This window comes from Dipodomys spectabilis, unplaced genomic scaffold, assembly GCF_019054845.1.
Source record: "Dipodomys spectabilis isolate Male_0828 unplaced genomic scaffold, ASM1905484v1 ptg000301l, whole genome shotgun sequence".
Classification (NCBI taxonomy): Eukaryota; Metazoa; Chordata; class Mammalia; order Rodentia; family Heteromyidae; genus Dipodomys; species Dipodomys spectabilis.
Genome location: NW_024870978.1, coordinates 10,503,619 through 10,518,126, shown reverse-complemented (window position 1 = coordinate 10,518,126; position 14,508 = coordinate 10,503,619). Strand labels below are relative to the sequence as shown.

Sequence of the window (14,508 nt, the reverse complement as noted above, 5' to 3'; positions counted from 1 at the left end):
TCTCCAAGGCAGAATATCTCTATTTTAGATTATAAAAAATACTGTGATACTTCATGAGCTGAAACCTTTAAAATGGAGATATTTGATAACTATTTTCCTATACACAAAGATGATATCTACTGCTCATTTAAAAACAAATCCAAGGAAAGAAATATAATTGTAATGGGAGAGTGCTTACCTTACATGCATGATGTCCTGGGTTCCATCTAAAGCACTGGAGAAAAAAATGAGAAAACATGGAAAAACCGCCCAGAGTTATCAGAGCATAAAAAGAGCATGTCTGTGCAATGGAGGCAAAGTCTCTCTCCCAGAGAAGTTGTCTTTTACTTTGGCCTTGAGCCGTCCTGTGTGCAGGCTCCTTGACATCAGATCATGGCCCATCGCCCCTGGAACAATAAACACTGTGATGAGGTGACTATACCCCAGAGGTAGGTACCAAAATTATAACCTACTCAGAAGGACTAAAGAATGCATAAAGATCTTGGGTTGGCTTTTGGAGCCTCGGACTAGGCCTGGGGAGTGATATGACCTGCAGACTGTCCAATGGTCTTGAGAGACATATAGTTCATTCCTAAAGACACCTCATTAATACTTACATAACCCACATCAACTAGTGCCTTCCCTCCCATGGGCCTGTCCTGTCTAGCAAGGGTTCTGATGGTCTTTTCCTTCAATAAAGTTATGCTGTCTTACCTCTTCCTTTTTGTCTGTAGACTCTTTCCTCAAACAAAGGAGACAAAGGACCTGATCCAGGTGTTACATTTTATTTTTCTTGTCAGTCGAAAGGCTTGAACTCAGGACCTAGACACTGTCCCTCGTGGCTAGTGCTTTTCCACTTTGAGCCACAGGACCACTTCTGGTTTTCTGGTGGTTAATTGGAGATAAGTCTCAAACTTTTCTACCTGGGCTGGATTGAAACTCTGAAGTTCAGACCTCAGCGTCCTAAATAGCTAGGATTACAGGTGTGTGAGCCACCAGTGCTGGACAAATGGTTGTGTGTGTGTGTGTGTGTGTGTGTGTATGTGTGTGTGTGTTGGTCCTAAGGCTTAAATTAATGCCTAAACGTTGACTTGGATTTTTTTTTTCTGAAGATTAGTGCTCTACCACTTCAGTCATAGCTCTACTTCGGGATTTTTGGTGGTTAATTAGGGATAAGAATCTCACTGAATTTTCTTGCCCGGACTGGCCTTGAACTTAGATCCTCAGATCTTAGTCTGCTGAGTATCAAGAAATACCAGCTAGAGCCACCACCACCACAGCTGAGTATTGTATTTTCTTCCATTCTCTGCTAACTCATGATAAAGAGGCTCTTTCCTAAATTCCCATAGATTTTAGAGTGCTGTGTGGAACACCAGCTATGCACAAGTAATGAAAGCTGAAAATCTCAATGGGAAAATGGTGCCCTTCTATGGATATTCTGCATCATTCACTATAGTACTGAGCAGTCCCATATGCAGACACTATACATCCCATCACCATGGCACTGAGCAGTCTTGTGAACAGAGCCATAGACATTGGATCAATATGGCCCTGAGCAGTCCTGTGTGTAGACCCAAAAGATATCAAATAACCATGACCTTGATAGTTAAGCATGGGACCCCTACATTAGGATAAAAACCCAACAGTGAAGACTTTCATAGGGGAGGCTGGACGTGAGGGGTGTGTTTATTAGAGGAAAGTGGCTGCTAACAGATCTGAAGTGGGTGGGTGACATGGTGGAGTAGGGTCTTGGAAAGCTTCTACTGGGAGGTATGTGTCCATGGTGTCTTCAAGGAGCAGATGTGTCTGTGTTAGGGAAGAAATGTCTAAAAGAAGGATTCAGCTTGTTTCCCCTGTGGTCTATGGAATTCATTTACTAGGAACAATCAGGATATAATCTGTGTATGAGAAACAAAGGTTTCACCTATCATCTACTCAATGCATGGGGATGAGACTCTGGTCCAGGGAAACCTTGTGCTGAGTGGCTGACATCACTAAGTCACACATCTGTGAGTACCCATCATGTTTGCAGACTCAACACCTAGGTATACCATGTGTGATTGAAACAAACGCATTCCCGGTGTGTCCCTTGGGCACTGATGATACTCTAGCACAGGTTTGGTGGCAACACAAAAAGGGCTCAAGATAAAAGCATTCAGAATCCACCAGCTTTGGTGCCCAGGAATTATAAAAAAAAGGTCTGTTTTGAAGCAGGCCATCATGTTGATACTGAAAACCTAATAACTGAATCACATATTTTGTCTCTATGATCTCAAAGAATGAGTTCATGGATACAGAGGGAAGAATAAAACAGCAATGATATATTGAAGAAGAGAATATCAAATGTCTTGCTAGACAAGAGGGGTCCTAAGGGAGGTACTTACTGGGATGCTTTGTACAGGGTTTTATTGTCTGTAGGACAGAGCTATGTGACTCTCAAGGTCATAGGTCAGTCTGTGGCCATATCCATCCCAGACCCAATCAGAGGTGTCACACAGCCTGTATGAGATATCTGCATCCTTTAGCCCTTTTAATGGATGTCTGGTCCAGCAGACACCTGTGAGGCTCAGTCAGGTCACTGTTCACATGGAAGTCTACTAGTGGTTCAATTGATAGAGCTTCTCTTTGAGCTTTGTGTTGTGTGTTGTGTGTGTGTGTGTGTGTGTGTGTGTGTGTGTGTGTGGTTAATTGGAAATAGGAGTTCCAAGAACTTTCCTTCCCTTCTGGGCTAACACTGAACCATGATCTGCAGATCTCAGCCTCATGATTAGCTAGGAATACAGATGTGATCCATAAACAAAGGGCTGAAAAAGTAGTCTTTTAATAAATTCATTTAAAGGAAGTATGAAAACAGCACCATTACTTAAAATTCAATCACCCCTGAGTATCCTCATGGAATGGGCTCGAGGACCCCCACCAATAACAACATCTTCACACACTCAAGTTCTTTATATAAAATAGTATTTGTATAGAACCTACAAATAATCTGCCACACACATTCAAGTGTCTCTACATGACATCATACTTATTAACAGGTACATGCTATGTAGCCAGTGGTTTTACTATAGAGTACAGTACAAGTATATGAGAAGAAAATAGTGTATAATTATTTCCCTTGACAAGCCACATTTGGCGGAATGTACAGTGTTGGCATGTGCAGAGACAATAGCAGGTGAATTAAAGGTGAACCTGAAGATGAAAACTGGCAGGAATGGAGACGAGAAACATGCGAGGAGGTGGAGAAGGAATGGGTTAAGGCCTGAGGCATTTGGAACTTGCGGACTGGAGAAGAGGAGCCAGTGGCCCAATAAACAGTACTGGGGAAGGAAAAGGGATGAAGAGGAAGGATTAATTCACATATATTTGTTCTTATCCTGTCAAGATTTATTTAGCTTCCTTCAGAATTGAAGTTCTAAGAGAATTATCAGAATTCTCAAGTCCATTCCTTACTAAGTCAGAAATGGATTTCATCTCACAACAAGATGGTAATCACAAAAATATTCAACAGCTCCATGGAAGTTTTAAAGGGTAATATCAATCAATGACTTGAATTACCTTGACAAGGAAGACACCTGTAAGGGTTTATGGGTGAGTAACTTCAAAAACTCCAACAATGACAACTGGCTCTTAACAGCCCAACACTCATCATGAAGCAAGGAGCTCTTCCTTCAATGTTGTCTTTTCCATTTTTTGTGAAGCAAGATTACCATATTGTTCTCTGTAATTTAAGAGACAGTGTCGAGAAAGAGAATGGATAAGTTTGAATCACCTCTTGATGACAAGAAAGCTGAAGCAATTTGATTGTCTCATGACTGTCTCATTGACCAAGGGGCAAAAAGGGTAGTCACAGTTGAGTGGCATTTTCCATCCACACTCCAAATGCATTTCTACTTTCTTCTGCCTGTTCTGAATCTACATAAGCTAGCTTATATTGACAGCATCAGTAAAGACTGACTAGCCCCGGAGGATTGGCAGGGATGGGATGGTGTGCAAAAGGCGGAAGTGACCAGGAGGCCTGAAAAGAAGGGAGGGCTGAAGTGAGAGAACCACTGCTAATCCCTCTTCAAAAAATCCCTCAATGGCTGAACCAATCTTTTCTGTTTCTATGTCTCAAATGCTGTAATTTCTGTAATGAATGCTGAGAGTCACTTAAAATCATAAGCTCTGCCCCTAAGTTTCTTGTCAATTATAGGCCTACGTCAACTCTTGTCCCCACAGGCAAAAAATATGTTCCTCCGGCCACCATGGTGGACCTAGAGCCTGGAACCTTAGACTCAGTGAGATCAGGACCATTTGGCCAGAGCTTCAGGCCAGACAACTTCATATTTGGTATGTCATCATGGTCTATGGGTCCTAACATCCAGGCACTCCAGTGCTGGGCTGAGCCTTCATACACCTAGATATTGTCCTCAGCTAACCCACCTATTCCAGTCCACTGGAGTCATGCCCCTGGCCACTCAGACAGCTCAGATAAGTGCCACTCTTCAAGCACTCTATGACAAAGTAGCCTCTAAAGGGAAAGATCAGCAATCAGGGAAAGCCTCCAACAAGGTTTCAGCGCTGCTGGTCATTTCAAAGGCCCGGCAATAACAGAGAACTACTTCAGGACACCAGAAAGCAAAGCACAGCTATGTGTGAGCAAGGTGCAGACAAGTGCTTGCAGCTTAGCTTTCCTATGATCACACTGTGCTCCTGTCCCTCCTGTGAAAATAACTACATTTCCAGTATTGAGGCAGGCTCTGTTCTTCATTTCTACAAGTAGTTGATTTGGGTTAAAATGTATCTTCCTCCATATTGTCTTTATTTCTTTAGAACCTGGGTGATTTGTAGGGTCCCAGATACATTGAAAACATTTCCTTTATTTCACCAAAGTTATCTAAAGTAAAAGCAAAGGTTGGCTCAGAAGAGTCCTATTGTCTTCATAATACAAATGTCACAGTAAATATTCTTGGAGTGTGTGTCTCATCATGTCTGATAGGCCAGAGCGGGTCAGCCAATAACTGGGCCAAGGGCTACTACACAGAGGAAGCCGAGCTGGTGGAGCCGGTACTGGATGTGGTGAGGCGGAAGTCAGAAAGGTGTGACTGTCTACAGGGTTTCTAGCTGGCCCACTCCTTGGGAGGTGGCACCAGGTCAAGTATGGGCACCCTGATTCTCAACAATATTCAAGAAGGGTACCCAAACCGCATCATGAACACCTTCAGTGTCATGCCCTCCCTGAAGGTGTCAAACACAGTGCTGGAGCCCTACAACACGATCTTCTCTGTCCACCAGCTGGTGGAAAATGCAGATGAAACTTTCTGCATCGACAATGAGGTCCTGTACAACATCTGCTTCTGTAACTTGAAGCTGCCCATGCCCAACTATGGTGACCTGAACCACCTGGTGTCAGCCACCAACAGCGGGGTTACCACCTGCCTGTGCTTCCCTGGCCAGCTGAATGCAGACCTGCACAAGCTGGCCTTGAATCTGATGCTCTTTCCCGCCTGCACTTCTTCATGCCTGGCTTTGTGCCCCTGACCAGCCATGCCAGCCAGCAGTACCATGCTCTCTCAGTGCCCGAGTTTCACCCAGCAGATATTTGACGCTAAGAACTTGATGGTCACCTGTGATCTCCGCCATGGCTGCTACCTGACAGCGGCTGCCATCTTCCGAGGTTGCATGTCCATGAAGAGGTGGATGAGCAGATGCTCAACGTGCAGAACAAGAACAGCAGCTACGTTGGAGACTGGATCCCCAACAATGTGAAGACGGCTGTGTATGACATCGCCCCTTCCCTCCCCGCCCCCCACATGGACTCACGATGTTGGCCACCTTCATCGGCAACAACATGGCCATCTAGGATCCCTTCAAGTGCATCTCAGAGCAGTTCAGTGCCATGTTCCAGTGCAATGCATTCTTGCACTGGTACATAGGTAAGGGCATAGATGAAATGGAGTTCACTGAAGCTGAGAGCAATATCAATGACCTGGTGTCCGAGTACCAGCAGTGCCAAGATGCTACTGCTGATGAACAGGGGAAATTTGAAGAAGACTTGGTGGAGGAACTAGTTTAAGACTTCCCATTGCTAGCAGTGCAACAGGAGTGTCAGAGCCTGCCTACTTCTCAAATTAATGGTGCTTTCCTGAGCTCCTGTTGTCCTGCAGTGGGATTCTTGCTGTGTATCATTATGCACAGCCTTTCCTGTCAGGAACTCACGGGTGGTGAATGTAAAAATACAGATTACTTTTAAATATGATTGTATGAAAGCCTTATTTATATAAATAAAGAAGTATACATTTTATACTCTTAGTCCTTATTCTTCTTAAGAATCCCTTTTATTCTTTCAATGTATTTGAAATATAAAGTTGGCCAGCAGGATTTAATCTTAGCAATATAGGACTGGTGCTCAAGAGGAGTTTCAAATTCATGGTGTTCCTGCTATTTTGAAGAGGAGGATGACAAACGCCAATATTTTTTATTTTCCCTGGCCCAGTTTTAAAGTTAGCAATCTCTCAATAGCATGCCAGTAGCAAAAAAGCAGGTTGAAGAGAAAGAAAACCAAATCTAGATGTTACAATTTTCCTAGTACCAATTTGATGTTTGTAGTACTGAAATGATTGACGTTCAAGGCTTGTCTGGGCACTGAGGTAGCAGGGCCTCTTCCTCCTTTATTCTGACACAGGACTGGCTATACCTGCCACCCATTACACATTCCTCTTTGGGAATGGAACCACAAAAGGCAGTTATGAATACTGGCCATTACAGATCTAATTCTCCTTCACACAATGGTAGGTTCTTGTCTCATGCCCCATCAGAGGGATTGCAGTCACATTCCCCAGAAACAGTAGCAGGAACCCCGATCCCTGTGCTTACAGTTCAGTTTACAGTGAAGCAGAACTCACAGGATGAGTGCAAGATCTTGGTTGCCAGGGTAGTTTCTCAAGGCATCTGGCAACATTAAGAACAGAAGTGAGTCTAGCTGTTTGAGGGAGTGAAAAGCTGACCAGCCCCATAGTGTATCAAGAACTGCTTGATTCTCTCCTTCCAAGTGAAGGAGAGAAGGGGAGACATGGCCCAATGACCCATTCTCATACTCACTTTTCCAGCATTCAAAGCTATCTGAGGCCCACGGGGAGTTGTAAGGACAAAAGGGATGCATGGAGCTAGCCAGTTGGGTATGGTTACTTTACATGAGTAAGATAGAAATCTCAATTGCTTAGAACCTACAATGGCCAGGAAGAGGTCAAACATTTCTGTTTTCACTGGAGGCCAAATCAGTCAAGGGTTCTTTTTGCAAGAATCTTTCACTCCTCTTGCAGTGAGGCTTCAGGTAGGTTGTCTGTGCCAGGCATTCCTCCATGGCCACCAATAACCTGTAATCCACTTTTTATTCAGAAACAGGACCTATGGGAATCCAGCAACTTTTAGAAAGCTCTAAGAAAAAGATACCACTGGGTGAGGTCCAAGTTCCTTGCTGCTAGTAAAGTTGGGAAATAGTAAGTTCCCTAAGCTTTCCTCTACCAGGCCTGAGGTTGGAGTAGGGTGGAGATGAGTGGGGTATAGATCTTTAAGCCAAGCTGATCTCACTCATTAGAAAGTAAACTTCCCCAGGGGGTGATCTGTGACTAGAAGCTGGATGTTTTCTGTCCTTGCCCCAAGGCATATCAAAGTGCAAATAGCTTCCAATGTGGGAGTCCTAGGGAGTAGGTGTTGGCCAGCAAATTGATATTCCTGGATCTCTAGTCCTGAAACTGATCAGGTTGGATGATCTCCAAATCCAATAAGGCTGCTGGGTCAGAACTGAAGGAAGGGGTTCCGGGAAGATGGCGGAGGAGAAGCTGGAATCTGAACAAGCTCTTGCATAGAAAACAGTTTCAGAGTTCCAGTGAACAGTCCCGCAGCCGCGGCCATACCTGAGCGCTCACACAGAGAGTCCGGGACGAAGGAGCCAGACGCAGCGGGCGAGGGGATTCTACTCAACACCAGCAAGAACCGACAAGGAGCGGACAACTTCATTCTGCACTTTGCAGACCAGAGACGACCCAGGATCCAAGACTCGGCGTGAGTAGCCCCACTTCCTCACTCCTTCCCAGGGAGCAGAGGAGGGAAGGCCACCCCTCCCCACCCCAGCACCGGTGATCTCCATCTTGGATACCGACAAAGCTCGGAGGAGCGGCTAGCTCCAGCTCAGGCCTTGGAATAAAACGAGTCATTTAGCAGGTCACAAGAACTTAACGGCGAAGTGACCTCACAGACTCAGTTCCATCCAGGGAAAAGTCACCCAGCTCAGGCGCCAGCCATTGGAGTGGCACTCCTCACCGGGTAACCAGAGCCAGAGGCTGCCCCTCCCTCTAGCAGCCACCACAATCAATTGAAAAACAGAAACCCTGAGAATGGCTCCAGGCTGGGTGCTGTGAGTTTCTTTCACAAAATAGCCCCAGGGAAAAGCTACTGTTTGTTGAAAGGCCTCAACTCTACCCAGAACCTAGCCTCATCACTGCATCCCCCTCTTTTGTGATTCTCAAAGCAGATCACCCTCCCAGTAAACTAACCTGGGAGGGGGAATCTCAAAATCTTGGGTAAAGCAGAGCATTTTTCTGCCTGTTCCAACAAACTGACTTAAGAAACCAATCAAGCCACAGGACCTCAAGCTGACCAGAGACTCCAACCACACTCTGGTTACAGACAAAAGGGAGATACAGGACTCTTCCCACCCCTCCCCACCCCAAAAAAAAAAATCAAAGACCTTTTTTTTTCTTCTTCTTCTTCTTTTCTTTTTTTTGTTTTGTTTTTTTTTTCTTCGTTTTTTGTTACCTTATATATATAAAAAAAATTTTTTGCTTTTCTAAAACTTTTATTAATCTTTAATTTTTGCCTCTTCTGAAAAAATAATTGTTTTCCATTAACTTTTTTTTTTTTTCTTTTCTCCTCTTATAATTTTTATTTTAGGAATACGTGAATGTGTGTTTTCCTTTCTTTTCTTGTCTTCTTTCTCTTTTTCTTTCATTCTTAATTATCTTTTTGTTTTTTGTCTAGCTCTACTGAACTTCTGATCTTTTCTTCTCACTTCCCTATCCTTTCCATCTTTTCCTCTTTGTTCTTCTTTATGTGACTTAACTCTTGTCCTGCACATCCTCAGATAAACCCATAGTTAACCAGTAGACCCTACCCCCCATTGTGTACACACTTAACCCACAAACTTATTACTCAATTCAAAACCTCTGAGACTTAAATTCATTAATAGCAGTACTAATTCTTTATACCTATATAATATTTTAAGCATTTTTTTAAAGTTTTCCACATCTCCTCTATGTCCCTCCCTTTCTCTCAACATATTCATATTCCTCTATAAATAGATGGTCTTGTAATCTCTAAAATAACATTAATTTTTACGTTTCTATTTTATTTTCTGGTCTCTTTTCATTCCCCTTTCCCTTTCTTCTTTCTCTTTCTCTCTCTACTTGCATCCTACCCAACCTATTTCCTGCACTGTGATTAGGACATAGTTAACTCTCCCTGTGCCTCCCCACACCAATCTATTCCTATTTTTTACCCACATCTCTCCCTAACCCTAATAATTTCTGGTTTTCCGAATTCTTCTCTGCGGTTCGAAGTCCTTTAACATATAGTTGTTTGATGTCGAATAGCTGTATCTGTTGAACTAGACTGTATCTGTAGACTATTGACTGTACAAATGCAAACTTTGGTTGATGGTTGCCTTAAGATAGTGTTCTAGCACAAAACTGGTGCTATCTTCATCTCAAATGGGCAGAGTAAGCCGGGAAAACACAAGAAAAATGGCAAATTCGGGTATCTCAATTCCCAATCCTGATAATCAGGGGTTAGAACAGATAATGAATAATCCAGAGGAGAGTTCCCAAACAGCTCTACAAACACTGCTGGCAAACATGATAAATGAAAAGTTTGACAATGTACAAAGGACTCTGTATGAGCGTGACAGGGAGAGAGAGGAGGCATCCCAGAAGTTTATACAGGAATATCATAAGCGTGAGGAAGCTACTCAAAAACTGATACAGGATTTGCGTGAACAACTTGAGAATACTCAAAGAGAAAGGGAGGAATGGCGTGAGCAGGCTGAGAACACTCAAAGAGATCTGCAGGAATCCCACGAACGGGAGGAAGCTAATCAAAGAGTAATACAGGAATTGAGAGACCAGGTAGAGAACACACAAAGATCACTAAAGGCATTCATGGAATCCATTAACAAAGAGCTGAAGGAAGTCAGGGAGACCACAAAGGGAATGCTGAATGGAACCCAACAGAAGGAATGGGAGCCCAAAGAAACCATAACCAATCAACTAAGTGATTTGAGGACAAACACTGAACACCAAATTAAGGAAGTAAACAAATTCATACAAGACCTAAAACAGAGCTTCAACAAAGAACTTGAAGCCATCAAAGCTGACCAACTAGAAGGAAAAGAGATAAAAAACAAAGTAGAGAGTCTTGACAGCAGGTTAGACCATGCAGAAGATCGAATCTCAGGGATTGAAGACAGCCTAGATATTATAGAGAAAGAACATACAACCATCCAAGACAAGTCCAAGAAATATGATAGATCTATCCAACACCTGGAAGACACCATCAGAAGGCCTAATCTAAGGATAATGGGTGTAGTGGAGCACCTAGAAACAGAAGTTAATGGTCTAGGAAATTTGTTTAACAGGATCCTAGCAGAGAACTTCCCAAACATGCAAAAAGATAGGCCTGTCCAGATACAAGAAGTCTTTAGAACCCCAAATAGACCAGACCAGAATAGGACATCCCACCGCCACATTATAATCCACACAGGATCAACTCAGAACAAGGAAAAGATCCTTAAAGCTGTCAGAGAGAAAAGGGTAATCACTTATAAAGGGAAACCAATTAGAATCACCTCAGATTTCTCAGCAGAGACAATCAAAGCAAGAAGAGCCTGGAACGATGTATGCCATGCCCTAAAAACAAACAACTATCAACCAAGAATACTGTACCCAGCTAAACTCTCCTTCATAACCGAAGGCCAAATAAAAACCTTCCATAGCAAAGAAAAATTGAAACAATACATCTCCACCAAACCAGCCCTACAAAAGATTCTTAAAGATGTCCTACACATAGAAAACCAACAAGACCGCAATAAAGGCCAAGAAACTGCACCAAACTGAGAATCCAAGAACCATAGGAAGAACCCAGTTTTCGCAGCCCCCAAAAAGGTAGATAACATGGCAGGAACTCCCAAATACCTCTCAGTCCTATCTCTTAATGTTAACGGACTGAACTCTCCAATTAAGCGACATAGACTGTCTAGTTGGATTAAAAAACAAAACCCTTCTATCTGCTGCCTGCAGGAGTCACATCTTGCCCATAAAAACAAACACATTTTCAATGTGAAAGGCTGGAACAAAATCTACCAAGCAAACGGACCGCATAAACAGGCGGGAGTTGCAATCCTAATATCAGATAAAATAGACTTCAAATTAAAATTCGTGAAAAGAGATAAAGAAGGTCACTACATACTAATTAAAGGATCTCTCCTTCAGGAGGATATTACAATTCTAAATATCTATTCACCAAACAATGGAGCACCCAAATTTATCAAAGAAACACTACTTTCCCTCAAATCCCATATAGATCCAAAGACATTAATAGTTGGGGATTTTAACACACCACTCTCCCCACTAGATAGATCAACTCGGCAAAAACTCAACAGAGAAACCACAGATCTAAACAGCTGCATAGATCAACTAGACTTAACAGACATTTACCGAACATTTCACCCAGCAGCATCAGAATACACGTTTTTCTCAGCAGCACATGGAACGTTTTCTAAAATAGACCACATTTTAGGCCACAAAGCAAACATGTCTAAATTCAGAAACATTGAAGTTATACCTTGCATTCTCTCTGACCACAAGGGAATAAAATTAGAACTCAACACCAAAAGCCACCAAAGAAAGTCCGGTATCACATGGAGGCTGAACAACACACTGCTGAATCATGAGTGGGTCATGGAAGAGATTAGAAAGGAAATTCAAATGTTCATGCTATTCAACAAAAATGAACACACAAATTACCAGCTCCTCTGGGACACAGCAAAGGCAGTACTCAGAGGCAAGTTTATAGCTCTGAGCTCCTACATCAACAAATTGGAGAGATCTGAAACTAGCAATTTAATGACGCATCTAAACCTCCTTGAAAAAGAGCAGCAAGATAAACCCCAATCCAGTAGACGGAAAGAAATAATCAAAATTAAATCAGAATTAAATGAATTAGAATCCAAAAAAACTATAGAAAGAATCAACAAAACAAAGAGTTGGTTCTTCGAAAAACTTAACAAAATTGACAGACCCTTAGCAAATCTTATCAGAAAAAGAAGAGAACACACACAAATTAATAAACTCAGAGATGAGAATGGAAACATCACGACGGAAACAACCAAGATTCAGAACATTATAAGGGAATACTTCTCAAAACTGTATGCTAATAAGTTTGAGAACTTGACAGAAATGGACCTCTTCCTAGCAAATATTGACATGCCAAAACTAAACCAAGATGAGTTAAACTATCTTAACAGGCCCATATCAAGCATTGAAATAGAAACAGCAATAAGAGACCTCCCAGCTAAGAAAAGTCCAGGACCAGATGGTTTTACAGCGGAATTTTACAAGGCCTTCAAAGCAGAGCTCACACCAATTCTCCTCCAACTCTTCAATGAAATTGAAAGAGAAAGCTCACTACCGAACACATTCTATGAAGCCATCATAACCCTCATCCCAAAACCAGGCAGGGACTCATCAAAGAAAGAGAACTATAGACCCATTTCTTTGATGAACATTGATGCAAAACTTCTCAACAAAATTTTGGCCAACCGACTTCAACAATTCATCCAAAAAATCATACACCACGATCAAACAGGATTCATTTCAGGGATGCAAAGCTGGTTCAATATACGCAAATCAATTAATATTATTCATCACATCAACAGGAGCAAGAATAAGAACCACATGGTTATCTCAATAGACGCAGAAAAAGCATTCGACAAGATCCAACACCCCTTTATGATGAAGGTTTTGGAAAAATTAGGAATCCATGGAACATTCCTCAGTACAATAAAGGCTGTATATGACAAATCTACAGCCAGCATTATACTCAATGGTGAAAAACTAAAGCCATTTCCTCTTAACTCAGGAACAAGACAAGGATGCCCAATCTCTCCACTTCTCTTCAATCTAGTGTTAGAATGCCTAGCTACAGCAATAAGACAAGATGCAGACATAAAGGGGATCCAAATAGGGAAAGAAGAAATAAAACTCTCCCTCTTTGCAGATGACATGATCTTGTATTTAAAGAATCCCATAGACTCCACTCCCAAATTACTTAAGCTGATTCAAAACTTTGGCAAAGTAGCAGGTTATAAAATTAACCCCCAAAAATCCATGGCTTTTTCTGTATGCCAACAATGAGAAAAGTGTGGCTGAAATTAGGAAAGCAACTCCATTTGTAATAGCCCCACAAAAAATAAAATACCTAGGAATTAACTTAACTAAAGAAGTGAAGGACCTCTATGATGAAAACTTTAAAATCTTGAAAAAGGAAATCAACTCAGAACTTAAAAAATGGCAAAACCTCCCATGCTCCTGGATTGGAAAGATTAACATTGTGAAAATGGCAATACTTCCCAAGGCTATCTACAAATTCAACGCAATACCTATCAAAATTCCACCCTCATTCTTCAAGGAAATAGAAGAGGCAATCCAACAATTCATATGGAACAAAAAAAGACCCCGAATAGCAAAAACGCTCCTCAACGGAAAGAACACTGCTGGAGGAATATCAATACCAAATTTCAAACTCTACTATAAAGCCATAGTAATCAAAGCAGCTTGGTATTGGCATAAGAACAGACCTCAGGACCAATGGAATAGAATTGAAAACCCAGAAATGAACCTACAGACCTATAGCCATCTAATCTTCGATAAGGGAGCTAAAACAATATAATGGAAGACAGACAGCCTCTTCAGTAAATGGTGCTGGCAAAACTGGTTAACTACATGTAGAAAACTAAAGCTAGATCCTTATATATCACCCTGCACCAGAATCAACTGCAAATGGATCAAAGACCTTGAACTCAAAGCAGACACTCTGAAAACATTACAGGATGGAATAGGAGAAACCCTGGGTCTCCTCGGCTCAGGCCGAAATTTTCTGAATAGAGACCCGGAAACACAACAAATCAAAGAAAGGTTGGACAAATGGGATTGTATAAGGTTGCAGAGCTTCTGCAGGGCAAATGACATAGCTAGCAAGATCAATAGAAAGCCCACGGATTGGGAGAAGATCTTTACTAGCCATACAACGGACAAGGGTCTCATACCTAAAATATACTTGGAACTCAAAAAATTAAACCACCCAACAACAAATCCTCAAAGAAACAACTGCCCAATAAGTAAGTGGGCGAAAGACCTAAAGAGAAGCTTCTCTGAAGAAGAAAGAAGGATGGCCAATAGACACATGAAGAAATGTTCAACATCCCTAGCCATAAAGAAA

At 42.0% G+C, this 14,508-nt stretch overlaps 1 pseudogene; it reads left to right on the top strand.

Annotated features, from left to right (window-relative positions):
- The first annotated feature begins 372 nt into the window (after nt 1–372).
- LOC122127442 lies at nt 373–13,158 on the top strand (annotated as a pseudogene).
- The last annotated feature ends 1,350 nt before the right edge of the window (nt 13,159–14,508 follow it).